At 43.7% G+C, this 17,635-nt stretch overlaps 1 protein-coding gene across 1 annotated transcript in view; it reads right to left on the bottom strand.

The window, feature by feature from the left end:
* LOC118946012 (FERM and PDZ domain-containing protein 4-like) overlaps nt 1-17,108 on the bottom strand; it is a 148,478-nt gene extending 131,370 nt beyond the window's left edge. The window contains exons 1-2 of the mRNA XM_036969714.1: nt 17,006-17,108; nt 16,746-16,834 (exon numbers count right to left, since the gene is read on the bottom strand). The gene's annotated coding sequence lies outside the window, so the exon portion shown is untranslated. The remainder of the gene's footprint in view (nt 1-16,745; nt 16,835-17,005) is intronic.
* Nucleotides 17,109-17,635: the final 527 nt, after the last annotated feature.

Consider the following 17,635-nt stretch of genomic DNA (forward strand, 5'->3'; position numbering starts at 1 on the left):
GGTGCAATTATAAATAATTAGTCATTAGACACACATGAGCTATTTCTCACCACCCTCTATAAATATGAAGCGTTTAGATCTCCAATAGGTAGATCGTCAGCTCCCAGTAGCTACCAGCCCACATATGAGTAGCTCGCCAAACAATTCTGAAAGAACATGCAAATGTTCATGTTTTCCACCGCAAACTGTCATAAACAAATCTCACAAGTATCAGACGCCCCAAGCTCCCAGCTACTATCTAATCAACGTAACATTGACATTATCCCATCCCTGAACTCTATCGGCTTAAAACAGCCAAACCTAACACATTATCTTCTTATTTATTTCCAGCAATATTTACCCTGTCTTTCTGATTGGTGGGCGTGTTTATCTATCACTCAGTGTGTAGCCAGTTGATGTAATAAACATCTTGTGGGTTGATAAATACTTTGCCTAAAACCTTCTTAAATAAATGTTAACTGCAAAGTAGGCTTACCTGGCAGAAGTGTATCCTCAGTAAGTACAGTCAGAAAGTATTCAGACCTCTTGACTTTTTCCACATGCTGCTACACTACAGCTTAAATCTAAAATGGACTAAAAAAATAATAATCTCATCAATCTACACACAATACCCCATAATGACAAAGCGAAAACAGGCTTTTAGAATTTTTGGCAAATCTATAAAACAGAAATACCTTATTTACATAAGTATTCAGATCCTTTGCTATGAGACTCGAAATTGAGCTCAGGTGCATCCTGTTTCCATCAATCATCCTTGAGATGTTTCTACACCTTGATTGGTTTCAATCTGTGGTAAATTCAATTGATTGGACATGATTTGGAAAGGCACACACCTATCTATATAAGGTCCTACAGTTGACAGTGCATGTCAGAGCAAAAACCAAGCCATGAGGTCAAAGGAATTGTCCGTAGAGCTCCGACACAGAATTTTGTCGAGGCACAGATCTGGGGAAGGGTACCAAAATATTTCTGCAACAATGAATGTCCCCAAGAACACAGTGGACACCATCAATCTTAAATGGAAGAAGTTTGTAACCACCACCTCTTCCTTGAGCTGGCCATCCGGCCAAACTGAGCAATCAGGGGAGAAGGGACAGAGTCAGGAAGGTGACCCAGAACCCAATGGTCACTCCTAAAGACTTCCAGAGTTCCTCTGTGGGGATGGGAGAACCTTCCAGAAGGACAACCATCTCCGCTGCACTCCACCAATCAGGCCTTTCTGGAAAAGTGGCCAGTCCTCAGTAAAAAACACATGACAGCCCGCTTGGAGTTTCCCAAAAGGCACCTAAAGGACTCTCAGACCATGAGAAACAAGATTCTCTGTTCTGGCGAAACCAAGATTGAAGTCTTTGGCCTGAACGTCAAGTGTCACGTCTGGAGGAAACCTGGCACCATTCTTACAGTGAAGCATGATGGTGGCAGCATCATGCTGTGAGGATGTTCTTCAGCTGCAGGAACTGGGAGACTAGTCAGGATTGAGGAAAAGATGAACGGAGCAAAGTACAGCAAGCTCCTTGATGAAAACCTGCTCCAGAGTGCTCAGGACCTCAGACTGGTGCGAACGACCCTAAGCATACATCCAAGACAACGCAGGAGTGGCTTTGGAACATGTCTCTGAATGTCCTTGAGAGGCCCAGCCAGGGCCCGGACATGAACCCAATCAAACATCTCTGGAGAGACCTAAAAATAGCTGTGCAGCGAAGCTCCTCACCAACTTGAAAGAGCTTGAGAGGATCTCCAGAGAAGAATAGGAGAAACTCCGTAAATACAGGTGTGCCAAAGTTGTAGCATCATACCAAAGAAGACCTGAGGCTGTAATCACTGCCAAAGGTGCTTCAACAAAGTACTGAGTAAAGTGTCTGAATACATATGTAAATGTGATATTTCAGTATTTTAGGTTGTATGTAGGTTGATGAGGGAAAAAAACAATTTAATACATTTTTGAAAAATTAAAGGAATTAAATTGGGAATGAAACTAAAAAAATCTTAATAAAAAAAATAAAAAAGACCTTTGGTGTAATTTAAACATTCAATTTTATTGTTTCTTTATGAACATAAATAAATTTTGAGAGTAAAAAATGTATAAATCTAAAACCAGGAAAAATAAAACTGAGAACATAATTTAGGAAAATATAAAACATAATTTGGGAAGAAATCAAACATAATTTGGACAATCTAAAACATATTTTAGGAAAATATAAAACATAATTTGGGAAAATATAAACATAATTTTTGTAATAGGTCTGGGTGTAGCTGGTGTAGAGGAGTCAGGCACAGGACAACAGGGATGTGTAATACACGTACATTTACTCAAGACTTTCAAATACAATTCGATAATACCGAGCCCACAATACGGACCGTAAATACAACAAACAAATACGCACAAAAAGCATGGGGAAAACAGAGGGTTAAATAATGAACATGTAATTGTGGGATTGAAACCAGGTGTGTAAAACAAAGACAAAACAAATGGAAAATGACAAGTGGATCGGCGATGGCTAGAAGGCGGTGATGTCGACAGCTGAATGCCGCCCGAACAAGGAGAGGGACTGACTTCGATGGAAGCCGTGACAAGTTTTGAAAAAAGTCACAGGGTTTTCCCCCAAAATAAACAACTGGGAAGTTGTTTATGAATTATTATTTTACCAGGAATATTGACAGAAAACACATCTCTTGTACACCAAGGACACAGGGAAGGGTTTCAGTGAGAGGGGAAGAGAAGAATGTGCCTGTTACGCCCTGACCTTAGAGATCCTTATTATTCTCTATGTTTGGTTAGGTCGGTTTATATCTGGTATCCACATTAAGTGAAACAGGGCCACTGGTCACCCCAGGCACATTTCATATTGTTTTTGTTTTGTTTATGAATCTAGAAGACGAGCATCCAGCATCTTGGTAAAAATACATAATACTGCATGCTCTCCTGTTGAATCGCACATGCAATGATGTCCTATGGAAACAACATTGTTTGAAGTAAGTGCTTTGTTGTTGTAATATCATCAACTGATTAGTCAGTTTCTCTTTTAGAATCATGATCCAGCTTTAACACACTAGAACCGCTAAAACAGCCATTTTGACTGCTCATGAATGCAATTATTACTCTGCCATTTTTAAAGTCATCCTGCCTCTGTTTCTTCCTAAATGTCTAGATATCACATACTGTTGATGTTAGAATCTTCATCACCTTTGGCAGCGATTACAGCCTCAAGTCTGTTTGGGTATGATGCTACAAGCTTGGCATCCCTGTATTTGGAGAGTGTCTCCCCTTCTTCTCTGCAGATCCTCTCAAGCTCTGTCAGATTGGATGGGGAGCATTGCGGCACATTTATTTTCAGGTCTCCCCAGAGATGTTTGATTGAGTTCAAGTTCGGGCTCTGGCTGGGCCACTCAAGGACATTTCGAGACTTGTCCCAAAGCCACCCCCGAGTTGTATTGGCTGTGTGCTTAGGGTTGTTGTCCTGTTGGAAGGTGAACCTTCGCCTCAGTCTGAGGTCTTGAGCGCTCTGGAGCAAGTTTTCATCAATGATCTCTCTGTACTTTGCTCTGTTCATCTTTCCCTTGATCCTGACTACTCTCCCAGTCCCTGCCGCTGAAAAACACAGCATGATGCTGCCATCACCGTGCTTCACCGTAGGGATGGTGCCAGGTTTCCTACAGACGTGATGCATGGAATTCTGGCCAAAGAGTTAAATCTTGGTTTCATCAGACCTGAGAATCTGACAAAGTGTTTATAACTATTTATATTAATGAGCAGTCAAAATGGCTGTTTTAGTGGTTCTATTTTTAAAGCTGGATCATGACTCTAAAAGAGAAACTGACTCATCAGTTTATGATATTACAACAACAAGCAGATACTTCAAACAATGTTTTTTTCATAGGACATCATTGCATGTGCCTTTTGGCAAACCCCAAGCGGAATGTCATTTGCCTTTTACTGAGGAGTGGATTCAGTCTGGCCACTACCATAAAGTCCTGATTGGTGGAGTGCTGCAGAGATGGGTGTCCTTCGAGAAGGTTCTCCCATCTTCACAGAGGAACTCTGGAGCTCTGTTAGAGTGACCATCGGGTTGATGGTCACTTCCCTGACCAAGGCCCTTTCCCCCCATTGCTCAGTTTGGCCGGAGGCGGGCAGCTCTTGGAAGAGTCTTGGTGATTCCAAACTTGTTCCATTTAACAATGATGGAGGTTAACTGTGATCTTGGGGACCTTCAATGCTGCAGACATTTTTTGGTACCCATCCACAGATTTGTGCCTCGACACAATCCTATGGACTATTCCTTCAAACTCATGGCTTGGTTTTTGCTCTCACATGTACTGTCAACTGTAGAACCTTATATAGACAGGTGTGTGTCTTTCCTAATCATGTCAAAACAATTGAATTTACCACAGGTGGAATCTAATCAAGTTGTTGATGAGGGGGGAAAAAACGATATAATACATTTTAGAATAAGGATGTAACGTAGCAAACTGTGGAAAAAGTGAAGGGGTTTGAATACTTTCCGAATGCACTATTTCTCATCATTTCGTTTTATAGAGTCTAATACCTTGAGTTTTATATCAAACCACAGAAACATACTCAATAATTTGCATACTTAAGAATTCAGGACATGGTCAGTAGTAATACAAGATAATTGCTTTGGATATGAACAGTCTGGTTGAGATTGAACAATCAGTGGTCTTGTGGTTAAGAATGCAGGACATGTTCAAAAGAAGGAATTTATAATAATGCCTTGTGTTTATCTAGCATAAGTGAAGTTGATACTGAACTAATCCAGTTGATATGAGAAGATTTTCTTTAATTATCTGTGTGGGTTTAAGTAGGGACTCGTCTCACACCACATAACACCACGTAACACCTTACAACACCGCATAACACCACATAACACCACGTAATACCCCGTAACACCATGTAACACCACATAACACCTGGTAACACCACATAACACCACATAACACCACATAACACCTTGTAACACCACATAACACCATTTAACACCTGGTAACACCACATAACACCTGGTCACACCACATAATACCACATAACACCATATAACACCACATAACACCATGTAACACCACATAACACCTGGTAACACCACATTACACCATATAACACCATATAACACCACATAACACCATATAACACCATATTACACCATATAACACCATATAACACTATATAACACCACAATTACAATCTGTTTCTCTGAATTGCCTTGTGAAAGCCTAACACTGTAAGATTGTTTTTTAAATTTTTTATATAATTTAGCTAGTCATGTTGGCAATAGACAAGCTTTCAAATGATGCCATCCAGATTGGGATTTATAATGGCCCGTTTTTTGGATTGCGTAAAAAACAATAGCCATTGTGTGATGGTGGGGATGTAGGGTTGTGTTCTAAACAAAACGACGACAAGTGTGCTTGCTGTAGTTTTTCAACAGCACAGCTAGGAAAGCTCAAAAAAGTACCTAAGTAGTTAAAGACTCTTCTTTGAGTCATTGAACTGTATTGAAATTGCTTAGAAACTGTGGACATGTTGCAGAGGTCCAGTCAGTCCTCTGCCGATAGGATCCAGGGGGCGGAATTCATTCAAATGCACCCACACACGTATATACACATACACGCACACACTGTCACGACTTCCGCCGAAGTCGGTCCTTGTTCGGGCGACGTTCGGCGGTTGACGTCACCGGCCTTCTAGCCACCGCCGATCCACTTTTCATTTTCCATTTGTTTCGTCTTTGTTTTAAAAACCTGATTTCAATCCCACAATGACTGTTTCATTATTTAACCCTCTGTTCCCCCATGTTTTTTTGTGAGTGATTGTTTATTGTATTTTCAGTCTGTCATGGTGTGTGTGTATTTGTTACTTTGTATATTGGACATTTTGAGTAAAAGTACGTTGATTACTCATATCTGCTGTCCTGCGCCTGACTCTCTACACCAGCTACACACAGGACCTATTACACACACACACACACACACACATGGGGAAAAGAAGTGTACAGAATGCCATCCTTAGTCTTTACATTTACAAGAGGCCGGAACAACGTCTGTCAGAGAAACGTGACCACCGGCGTGAGAATATGTGGTGAAGTGGACAATGCTGAAGGCGGGTTTGTCATATTGATTTTATTTCTTTTTTTACCTTTCTTTAACTAGGCAAGTCAGTTATAAACAAATTCTTACTTTCAATGACGGCCTAGGAACAGTGGGTTAACTGGTCTAGGAACAGTGGGTTAACTGGTCTAGGAACAGTGGGTTAACTGGCCTAGGAACAGTGGGTTAACTGGCCTAGGAACAGTGGGTTAACTGGCCTAGGAACAGTGGGTTAACTGCCTTGTTCAGGGGCTGAAGAGCAGATTTTTTACCTTGTCAGCTGGGAGATTCCATCGTGCAACCTTCCGGTTACTAGTCCAACGCTCTAAACACTAGGCTACCTGCTGCACCACTTGAAGTTTAAAACATGTCAATACGGCTCCAGTCAACGTAGTAAATATGAGTTATTTATCTCTCTGAGCCGATGAGAGATCTGCACTGTGTGCGTGTGTGTGTGTGTGTGTGTGTGTGTGTGTGTGTGTGCGTGTGTGTGTGTATGTGTATTTGCGTGTGTGTGTGTGTGTGTCACACTGACTTCCATCTGCAGAAAATATGGAGAAAAGATACTGAGTAAATAGTATTACGAAAACCCTTTAATATTCCAGGATATAGGTGTGTGTGACGGGTGTTGACAGTAACTCCCATTACTGTGACGTATGGTTCAATATCTCCTCCAAGAAACGGTTTAGAGGCAAAACAAAGCCGGCATTTGTCATTCCAAATGGATATTTTCTATGACTCCTCAACACACTGGTGTGTGAAAATGTTTCAGAAGAAAATGTCATTACATGTTGATGTTTTTTATTACCGTTTCTCCTGAGGTACAGGATTTCATATAACCGTGCCGAAGATCAACATTTGGTGATGAACGTTGGCCTTTGTTTTGCTGTCGCTCATGAGACTGGGTAGGAAGAAACTCAGGTAATACACGTTACTGCTGAATAAAGCAGTATAACTACGCACAACGCACAAGGCAGCTCCTTAACGCATGGTGTAGTCTAGGCCAGTGGTTCCCAACACTTTTTCAGTTCATATACCACCAAGTACAAGTACCCCTGAAGTATCCCCTCATGAGTCTTCTAAAGTTCCCGCTGTGGATAGGACAGATACTGCCAGGGGTCCTAGTACCCCTGGTTGGGAAACACTGGTCTAGGTCTCCCCTTTCCAATTCATTAGAAACAAAAGACCGCCATTGACTGTCTGTCTGAGTCTTCAGTATGATCCGGGCTGGAGTATCATAGTATCATAGTATCTTGATATCGTAGTATCATAATGTCGTAGTATCATAATATTGTAGTATTGTAGTATCATTTTATCTTTGTATCGTAGTATCATAATATCGTAGTATCACACACGCACACACACACGCACACACACACACACACACACACAGGAACTCGCTCACATGGTTGGCTAATATGAATACAGACAACAGCAGACAGCAACAGGATCCTGAAGAATACACTGCGTGTTATTAATAGGTGAGGTGGGTTACTAATTACTGTTTTGTTTTCATGGATTTATCATAACATTCCTGGGGGGTGTATGTGTGTGGCGGGGTATGCTTTTGTTGTGTGTTGCTAATCTGTGCCCTGTTGAGAGATCTGTACATCTAGCTGCTATTACCTGCTACCTGGGTGTTTTTATATCATAAACCTTAATTTTCAGTTTTTGAGACAGAGACAGAGACAGAGACAGAGAGAGAGACAGAGAGAGAGAGAGAGAGAGAGAGAGAGAGACAGAGACAGAGAGAGAGAGAGAGAGAGAGAGAGAGAGAGAGAGAGAGAGAGAGAGAGAGACACTGCTAAACTATCAGTCAGGCATCCTAATGAAACTAGCTTAAGGCTTTTTCTACTAAATAGTTATTTCCAGCCTGAACTTGGTTTTCTGCATGTGACACACGGTACAGGGATTCAATTTGAATAATATGACATTTAGCAGATAAAGCGACTTACAGTCATGCTACATACAATTGACCAAGGAATTGAATCCACAACCCAGTGGTACAAGCACCATCCTCTACCAACTGAGCCATGCAGGACACCAGAAGCTCATCCTACTGTTGGAACGTTCCTGTAGTGTGCACTTCATTACATTGTTAAACCCTACACCCTACGCAATAAACACTAAACAAAGTGTGCTCCTGTTACTTTCTGTATAATTGATAGAACCAGTTGTGGATGGCTCTACACCGGTGCGTAATCAAGACTGTGTTCCTTCCCTCGTTCTGTTTGTGTCTTTTTGATCACACAGCTCCCCAAATACACCCACACATACTGTAATTCAAGGCTAAACAGTATGACGAACCTGCCTGTACTCAGCAGAGGTACAGAGTGTGTGTGCGTGAGTGTGTAAATTTTAGGTGTATGTGCGTGTGTGCGAGTGTGTACACGTATGTGTGTGTATCTGCGTGCAACTGTGGGGTTGTGTTGTGTGAGAGACCTGGCTGTACTTAGCAGAGGGACAGAGAACAGGGAGTCCCCTCCTGTACTCCCTGTTCACTCATGACTTCACGGCCAGGCACGACACCAACACCGTCCTTAAATTTGCTGATGACACAACAGTGTTAGACCTGATCACCGACAGCGATGAGACAGCCTATAGGGAGGAGATCAGAGACCTGACCGTGTGGTGCAAGGACAACAACCTCTCCCTCAACATGATCAAAACAAAGGAGATGATTGTGGACTACAGGAAAAGGAGGACCAAGCACGCCCCCATTCTCATCGACGGGGCTGTAGTGGAGCAGGTTGACAGCTTCAAGTTCCTTGGCGTTCACATCACCAACAAACTAATGTGGTCCAGGCACACCAAGACAATCGTGAAGAGGGTACAACAAAACCTATTCCCCCTCAGGAGACTGAAAAGATCTGGAATGTGTCCTCAGATCCTCAAAAGGTTTACAGCTGCACCATCGAGAGCATCCTGACGGGTTGCATCATTGCATGGTATGGCAACTTCTCGGCCTCCGACCACAAGGCATTACAGAGGGTAGAGCGTACGGCCCAGTACATCACTGGGGCCAAGCTTCCTGCCATCCAGGACCTTTATACCAGGTGGTGTCAGAGGAAGGCCCTAAACATCGTCAAAGACTCCAGCCACCCTAGTCATAGACTGTTTTCTCTGCTACCACACGGCAAGCGGTACCGGAGCGCCAAGTCTAGGTCCAAAAGGCTTCTAAACAGCTTCCACCCCCAAGACATAAGACTCCATGACATCAAATGGCTACCTGGACTAAAGTACAAGGGGACCACTGTCTATAGATCATTATACAGACTGCACTCAGTGTCTATCGATCATTATACAGACTACACTTACTGTCTATAGATCATTATACACACTGCACTCACTGTCTATAGATCACTATACACACTACACTTACTGTCTATAGATCATTATACACACTACACTTACTGTCTATAGATCATTATACACACTGCACTCACTGTCTATAGATCATTATACATACTGCACTCACTGTCTATAGATCATTATACAGACTGCACTCAGTGTCTATAGATCATTATACAGACTACACTTACTGTCTATAGATCATTATACACACTGCACTCACTGTCTATAGATCATTATACAGACTGCACTCAGTGTCTATAGATCATTATACAGACTACACTTACTGTCTATAGATCATTATACACACTGCACTCACTGTCTATAGATCATTATACAGACTGCACTCAGTGTCTATAGATCATTATACAGACTACACTTACTGTCTATAGATCATTATACACACTGCACTCACTGTCTATAGATCGTTTTACACACTACACTTACTGTACTACACTTATGTGTCGGGGGGCTAGGTTCAGTCTGTTACATCTGGACTATTTCTCCTGTGTGAATTTAAGTATAATCTCTCCAATTCTCTCTTTCTCTCTCTCTCTCTCTCTCTCGGAGGACCTGAGCCCTAGGACCATGCTTCAGGACTACCTGGCATGATGACTCCTTGCTGTCCCCAGTCCACCTGGCCGTGCTGCTGCTCCAGTTTCAACTGTTCTGCCTGCGGCTATGGAACCCTGTTCACCGGACGTGCTACCTGTCCCAGACCTGCTATTTTCAACTCTCTAGAGACAGCAGGAGCGGTAGAGATACTCTCAATGACCGGCTATGAAAAGCCAACTGACATTTACTCCTTAGGCGCTGACCTGTTGCACCCTCTACAAACACTGTGATTATTATTATTTGACCATGCAGGTAATTTATGAACATTTGAACATCTTGGCCATGTTCTGTTATAATCTCCACCCGGCACAGCCAGAAGAGGACTGGCCAACCCTCATAGCCTGGTTCCTCTCTAGGTTTCTTCCTAGGTTTTGGCCTTTCTAGGGAGTTTTTCCTGGCCACCGTGCTTCTACACCTGCATTGCTTGCTGTTTGGGGTTTTAGGCTGGGTTTCTGTACAGCACTTGTAAGAAGGGCTATATAAATAAATTGGATTTGATGATCATTATACAGACAACTCTTAGAAAACAACTCCTGTCTATAGATCTAACCAGGCCTCCACAGAAAGACACTAGATCAGAACCATTAGAGGAAGGCAACATGAAACTAAGACCATGGCTTTGTTCCAAGTGGCACACTTCTTTAGTAGTGCACTTCGTTTGGTTCCCCATCCAGTTTAATGGAACATCTTAGTTGATGACCACAAGGGACGTCTCTGTATAGTGCAATACTAAGAAGAAGAATGTAACTAATTCAAGTGAATAGAGACTGTGTATATCTAGACAATTTGACTTGAAAGAGCCATTAAAACCACTTTAACCCCTCAGTGAAACTGAAAGAGAAGTTTTAATCCGGGCTTTGTGATGACTGCTGTGTAGCGCTAATCTACAGATGATGAGTTAGGGTATGTAATGTAGTGCTAATCTGCAGATGATGAGTTAGGGTATGTAATGTAGTGCTAATCTACAGATGATGAGTTAGGGTATGTAATGTAGTGCTAATCTACAGATGATGAGTTAGGGTATGTAATGTAGTGCTAATCTACAGATGATGAGTTAGGGTATGTAATGTAGTGCTAATCTACAGATGATGAGATAGGGTATGTAATGTAGTGCTAATCTACAGATGATGAGTTAGGGTATGTAATGTAGTGCTAATCTACAGATGATGAGTTAGGGTATGTAATGTAGTGGTAATCTGCAGATGATGAGTTAGGGTATGTAATGTTGTGGTAATCTGCAGATGATGAGTTAGGGTATGTAATTGAGGCCTCTGTAATGGATTTGTTGGTGCTTAATGGGCATAAATTACCACATGCAGGTAGGTTCATTACTACAGAATGTGGGGATGTAGCCAGCTACAAAATCGCTATTCAGTAAAATGGGCAGTAGTTGGTATAAACCCAAAGACTACATAACACCATAAACACAGACTACACAACACCATAAACATAGACTACACAACACCATAAACATAGACTACATAACACCATAAACATAGACTACATAACACCATAAACATGGACTACATAACACAATAAACACAATGACTACATAATACCATAAACACAAAGATTAAATAACACTATAAACACAAAGACTATATAACTCCATAAACACAAACACTGGGTTGGGTTGGTTTTGGGGAGAAGAGAGAGTGGGTTGGGTAGGTGGGAGGCGAGAGACTGGGTTGGGTAGGGGGAAGGCGAGAGAGATTGTGTCGGGTTGGGTAGGGGGAAGGCGAGAGACTGGGTTGGGTTGGGTAGGGGAGAGGGGAGAGTGTTGGTTGGGTCGGGGGAGGAGAGAGAGTTGGTTGGGTCGGTGGAGGAGAGAGAGAGAGTGGGTTGGGTTGGGTAGGGGAGAGGAGAGGAGAGAGAGTTGGTTGGGTCGGGGGAGGAGAGAGAGTTGGTTGGGTCGGGGGAGGAGAGAGAGTTGGTTGGGTCGGGGGAGGAGAGAGAGTTGGTGGGGTCGGGGGAGGAGAGAGAGTGGGTTGGGTTGGAGAGAGAGTTGGTTGGGTCGGTGGAGGAGAGAGAGTTGGTTGGGTCGGTGGAGGAGAGAGAGTTGGTTGGGTCGGGGGAGGAGAGAGTTGGTTGGGTCGGTGGAGGAGAGAGAGTTGGTTGGGTCGGGGGAGGAGAGAGTTGGTTGGGTCGGGGGAGGAGAGAGAGTTGGTTGGGTCGGGGGAGGAGAGAGAGTTGGTTGGGTCGGGGGAGGAGAGAGAGTTGGTTGGGTCGGGGGAGGAGAGAGTTGGTTGGGTCGGGGGAGGAGAGAGAGCTGGTTGGGTCGGGGGAGGAGAGAGAGTTGGTGGAGTCGGGGGAGGAGAGAGAGTGGGTTGGGTTGGAGAGAGAGTTGGTTGGGTCGGTGGAGGAGAGAGAGTTGGTTGGGTCGGGGGAGGAGAGAGAGTTGGTTGGGTCGGGGGAGGAGAGAGAGTTGGTTGGGTCGGTGGAGGAGAGAGAGTTGGTTGGGTCGGTGGAGGAGAGAGAGTTGGTTGGGTCGGGGGAGGAGAGAGTTGGTTGGGTTGGTGGAGGAGAGAGAGTTGGTTGGGTCGGGGGAGGAGAGAGAGTTGGTTGGGTCGGGGGAGGAGAGAGAGTTGGTTGGGAGCTACTAATCTTACATCCTCCACTGCCTCCTCAGCATTCCCCCACTGCTCTCCACACGTTACAGTTATTTAGCTATAGGACAGTCAGTGCTGTAAAACCCAACATGTAAAACTGCATTCTGGCAGTAACTCGGTCAGCATCGTTATCAGATTGGGCATGTAGTCTTTATTCCTGTCATGCTGTGCAGATTATCAGACCTCACAACCCCTGGAAAAGTGTTTAACATTTCAGGAAACACATGAGTACAATATACAAATGTAGGCTCTTCATTTGAGCTCTTTGGTTGCTGGGAAATTTCCTGCGCAGTAGGAGTAGTAGTTGGAAATACGCAGTAGGAGTAGTAGTAGGAAATACGCAGTAGCAGTAGTAGTAGGAAATACGCAGTAGCAGTAGTAGTAGGAAATACGCAGTAGGAGTAGTAGTAGGAGATACGCAGTAGGAAATGTTTCTTATTGTCTATTGAGTTTTAAAAAGACTTCTAAAGTTTGTAATTTCCATTTTGAAATTTCAGACTTAATTTGCCATAACGAAAAAAATGTCCATGAATTATAATCCACATAAAAATTCACATTTCCTGTTGCTGAAGGATTATTTTCCTGCTGTAGCAAATTGGCTCAAATGAAGATCCTACAATCTGTAGTAATCGTTACGCAGCGTGACTGCTTTAAAGACTACCATGAAGGCTATTATTTGATAACGTTTAATCACTCGCTCACTCATACATTTCACTAGTTCTGTGAAAATACCATATTTCTTCACCCTGGTGCACCTGGGAAGTACTAGATGTGTCAGTGTGAGGCTCTTAGATGGAGCTCTGCTCATTCACACACACACACACACACATGCACGCACGCACACAGTATTTCCATCACAATGCCGTGCAGGTCTGACTCTAAGGACCCAAGGCTGTAGGCTGTTTGCTACCTAAGGCAGTGTCCTTCACATACAGCAGCACTGTGGCAGCTTTTCACTTTTAGATCCTGGATCAAATCAAATGTTTTGTCACATACTTTGTAAACATCAGCTGTTGACTAACAGTGAAATGCTATTCATTACATGCTTGGTAAAACAACAGGCATAGACTAACAGTGAAATGCTTACTCCCAACAATGCAGAGAGAAAGACAATAGAGAAATAATAGACAAGTAAAGCATGTAATAATGAATACACAATGAGTAACCATAACTTGGCTATCGCTGTGGTAGATATGTACATATAGGTAGGGCTAAAGTGACTAGGCAACAAGATAGATGATAAACAGTAACAGCAGCTGTGTATGTGATGAGTCTGAGTTTGTGCAAAAAGGGTCAATGGAGATAGTCCGGGTAGCTATTGGTTAACTATTTAACTAACCATCTATGATGAATTGGGGCTAGAAGCTGTTCCGGGTCCTGTTGGTTCCAGACTTGGTGCATCGGTACCGCTTGCAGTGCAGTAGCAGAGAGAACAGTCTGTGACTTGGGTGGCTGGAGTCTTTTGCAATTTTTAGGGCTTTCTTCTGACACCACTTGATATAGAGGTCCTGGATGGCAGAGTTCGTCCCCAGTGATGTACTAGACAGTACGCACTACTCTCTGTGGTTCCTTAGGGTGGGATGTGAAGCAGTTGCCATACCAAGCGGTGATGCAGCCAGTCAAGACGCTCTCAGTTGTGCAGCTGTGGAGCTTTTTAAGGATCTGAGGGCCCATGCCAAATCTTTTCAGCCTCCTGAGGGGGAAGAGGAGTCGTCGTACCCTCTTCATGACTGTGTTGGTGTGTGTGGACCAAGATAGATCCTTAGTAATGTGGACACTGAGGAACTTGAAGCTGTCGACCCTCTCCACTACAGCCCTGTCAATGTGAATCAGCCCTATGTTTCTGACTTCCTCCCTATAGGCTGTCTCATCGTCGTCGGTGACCTCTGTCATGTCGTCAAGCAAACTTAATGATGGTGTTGAAGTTCTCAAATCAAATCAAAGTTTATTTGTCACGTGCGCCGAATACAACAGGTGCAGACCTTACAGTGAAAAAAGGTGTGTGTGTGTGTGTGTGTGTGTGTGTGTGTGTGTGTGTGTGTGTGTGTGTGTGTGTGTGTGTGTGTGTGTGTGTGTGTGTGGGGTGTAGGTAAGTAAAGAATTAAAACAGTAAAAAGGCATGGCCCCTCTGACGTAAATGAACAAGGAGTGCAGGAGGGGTCTAATCACGTACCTCTAACGGGCCCTGTGTTGAAGGTCAGCGTGGGGGATGTGTTGGGGGCAGCCCATCAGGAAGTCCAGGATCCAGTTGCAGAGGGAGGTGTTTAGTCCCAGGGTCCTTATTGATGAGCTTATTGATGAGCTTTGAGGGCACTATGGTGTTGACTACTGAGCTGTAGTTAAAGAACAGCATTCTCACATAGGTGTTCCTTTTGTCCAGGTGGGAAAGGGCAGTGTCAAGTGCAATAGAGATTGTGTCATCTGTGGATCTGTTGGGGCGGTATGTGAATTGAAGTGGGTCCAGGGTGTCTGGGATAATGGTGAAGATGTGAACCATGACCAGCCTTTCAAAGCATTTCATGGCTACAGATGTGAGTCCTACAGGACGATAGTCATTTAGACAGGTTATTTTGGCGTTCTTGGGCACAGGGACTATGGTGGTCTGCTTGAAATGTGTAGGTATTACAGACTAAGTCAGGGAGAGGTTGAAAATGCCATTGAAGACAGTTGCCAGCTGGTCTGCCTGTCTGTCTGTCTGTCTGTCTGTCTGTCTGTCCTTCATCTTCATCTTCATCTTCTGTCCTCATTGGGGCCGAAAAGTCCTCAAAAGTAAATCAAGGAAAATTCTCCCTCGTGGACAAAGGCTATTTTAAGCACAGGGGTCGGTTTAGAGTGAGGATTAGGGAAAGGTGGATAGATATTCAAGTGTACAACTGAATGCCTTCAACCTAAATGTGCCTTCCACATTTAACCCTCTGAATCAGAGAGGTGCGGGGGGCTGCCATAATCGACATCCACGTCTTCGAGCGCCCGGGGAATAGTGGGTTAACTGCCTTGCTTAGGGGAATAGTGGGTTAACTGCCTTGCTCAGGGGAATAGTGGGTTAACTGCCTTGCTCAGGGGAACAGTGGGTTAACTGCCTTGCTCAGGGGAACAGTGGGTTAACTGCCTTGCTCAGGGGAATAGTGGGTTGACTGCCTTGTTCAGGGGAACAGTGGATTAACTGCCTTGCTCAGGGGAACAGTGGGTTAACTGCCTTGCTCAGGGGAACAGTGGGTTAACTGCCTTGCTCAGGGGAACAGTGGGTTAACTGCCTTGCTCAGGGGAACAGTGGGTTAACTGCCTTGCTCAGGGGAACAGTGGGTTAACTGCCTTGCTCAGGGGCAAAACGACATATTTTTACCTTGTCAGTTAGGGTTAGGAGTTAGGTTTAAGGGTTAGGTTTAGGGTAAGGGTTACGGGGTAAGGTTAGGATTACAGACACACTCATGATCTCACAGCTGGTGAGGATGATTTAGGAGGTGGAGATTAAACACGCCTAGGAAGTCTGATGTTTGTTCTTTTCAAAAGCAGCCACACACACATACAACCACACGCACACAACCACACACACACACACACACACACACACACACACACACACACACACACACACACACACACACACACACACACACACACACACATACAACCACACACACACACACACACACACACACGCCAGCTGTCACATCCTCCCCTCTAATCTCTCTGGGCTTTAAATCCGTGAATCATGAAAGCCACTTCTGGAAAAACAAGACAAATTGGATGTCAAGTGTGAAAAGGACGCTCTTTATGTCCCATTTCCAACAGCCCCTCTCTGTCTCACAAACAGTAACCTTCATACATGCTTTAATTACTTATTCTACAGTACTATCCTACAGTACTATTCTACCGTACAGTGGAGGCTGGTGACGTGAAAAATGTAGGAGGATGGGAGATCCACGGTATAGACGCGGAACGCACAGAGATGACAAAGTCTATTTCAAAAACCATCAAAGACTAATTATTTTAACCTAAAGCATTTAAAGCATTTAATAAAGACATTTATAGTACAATATTATGGGGAATGGGAATGAGAGGGCTACTTACACAGTGTTGGGAGGGACCACAGCAGCGATTAAATGGGTATGAGGCATGAGTTGAGCTGTTCAGAGACTTGACTTCAGGACAGGATTTGACTGGGAATACAAAAAACAATAACACAACACACTACACAGTTAGCTCTTTTGTCTAAGATTGAGTTAGTCCAAGCAAGGAGTAAAATCATTGATGTGCAATAATGTGATTGTGTTTGTGTGTGTGATTGACTCTACATACAGTAATGAGAGAAACTTGATAGGGGTACTCACAGTGCTTGGAAGGGAAACATTCAGTTCATGTCAGGAGAGAGTTGACAATGGTAGTGGAGTGGTCATCACCTCTTAATCAGGGAACAGGAGGGGACTTAGCTGTAGATACAAATAGCAGATACATTACAGTTGCACCATCGTAGGTTTGAACAACACGTTCAAACCTACATCTCAAAATTCACAAAGTCAAAACTCGGCCACTTTGACATGTCAAAAGATGAAGGATGGTGCCGACAGAGACAGTCGCCTCGCTTCGAGTCCTTAGGAAACTATTCAGTATTTAAATGTTTTATTATGTATTATTTCATACATTGTTAGTCCAGAAGATTTTAAGTGTAATTACATGCAGCCGGGAAGAACTATTGGCTATAAGAGCAACTTCCATTTACCAATGTTACGACTAGGAATACGACTTTCCCGAAGCAGATCCTTGTTTGAACACCACCCAGGACATTGGATCTAATCCCTGAGGCCGACCCAAAACAACAATGCCACAGAAGAGGTTGACGGAGCGGCCTCCTGGTCAGACTTCGAAGGCGTGCACACCACCCATAGCTTCCGAGTATATTACTCGCCAATGTCCAGTCTCTAGACAACAAGGTAGACAAAATTAGGGCAAGGGTTGCCTTC

Source organism: Oncorhynchus mykiss, chromosome 31 (genome assembly GCF_013265735.2).
Source record: "Oncorhynchus mykiss isolate Arlee chromosome 31, USDA_OmykA_1.1, whole genome shotgun sequence".
NCBI classification, from domain to species: Eukaryota; Metazoa; Chordata; class Actinopteri; order Salmoniformes; family Salmonidae; genus Oncorhynchus; species Oncorhynchus mykiss.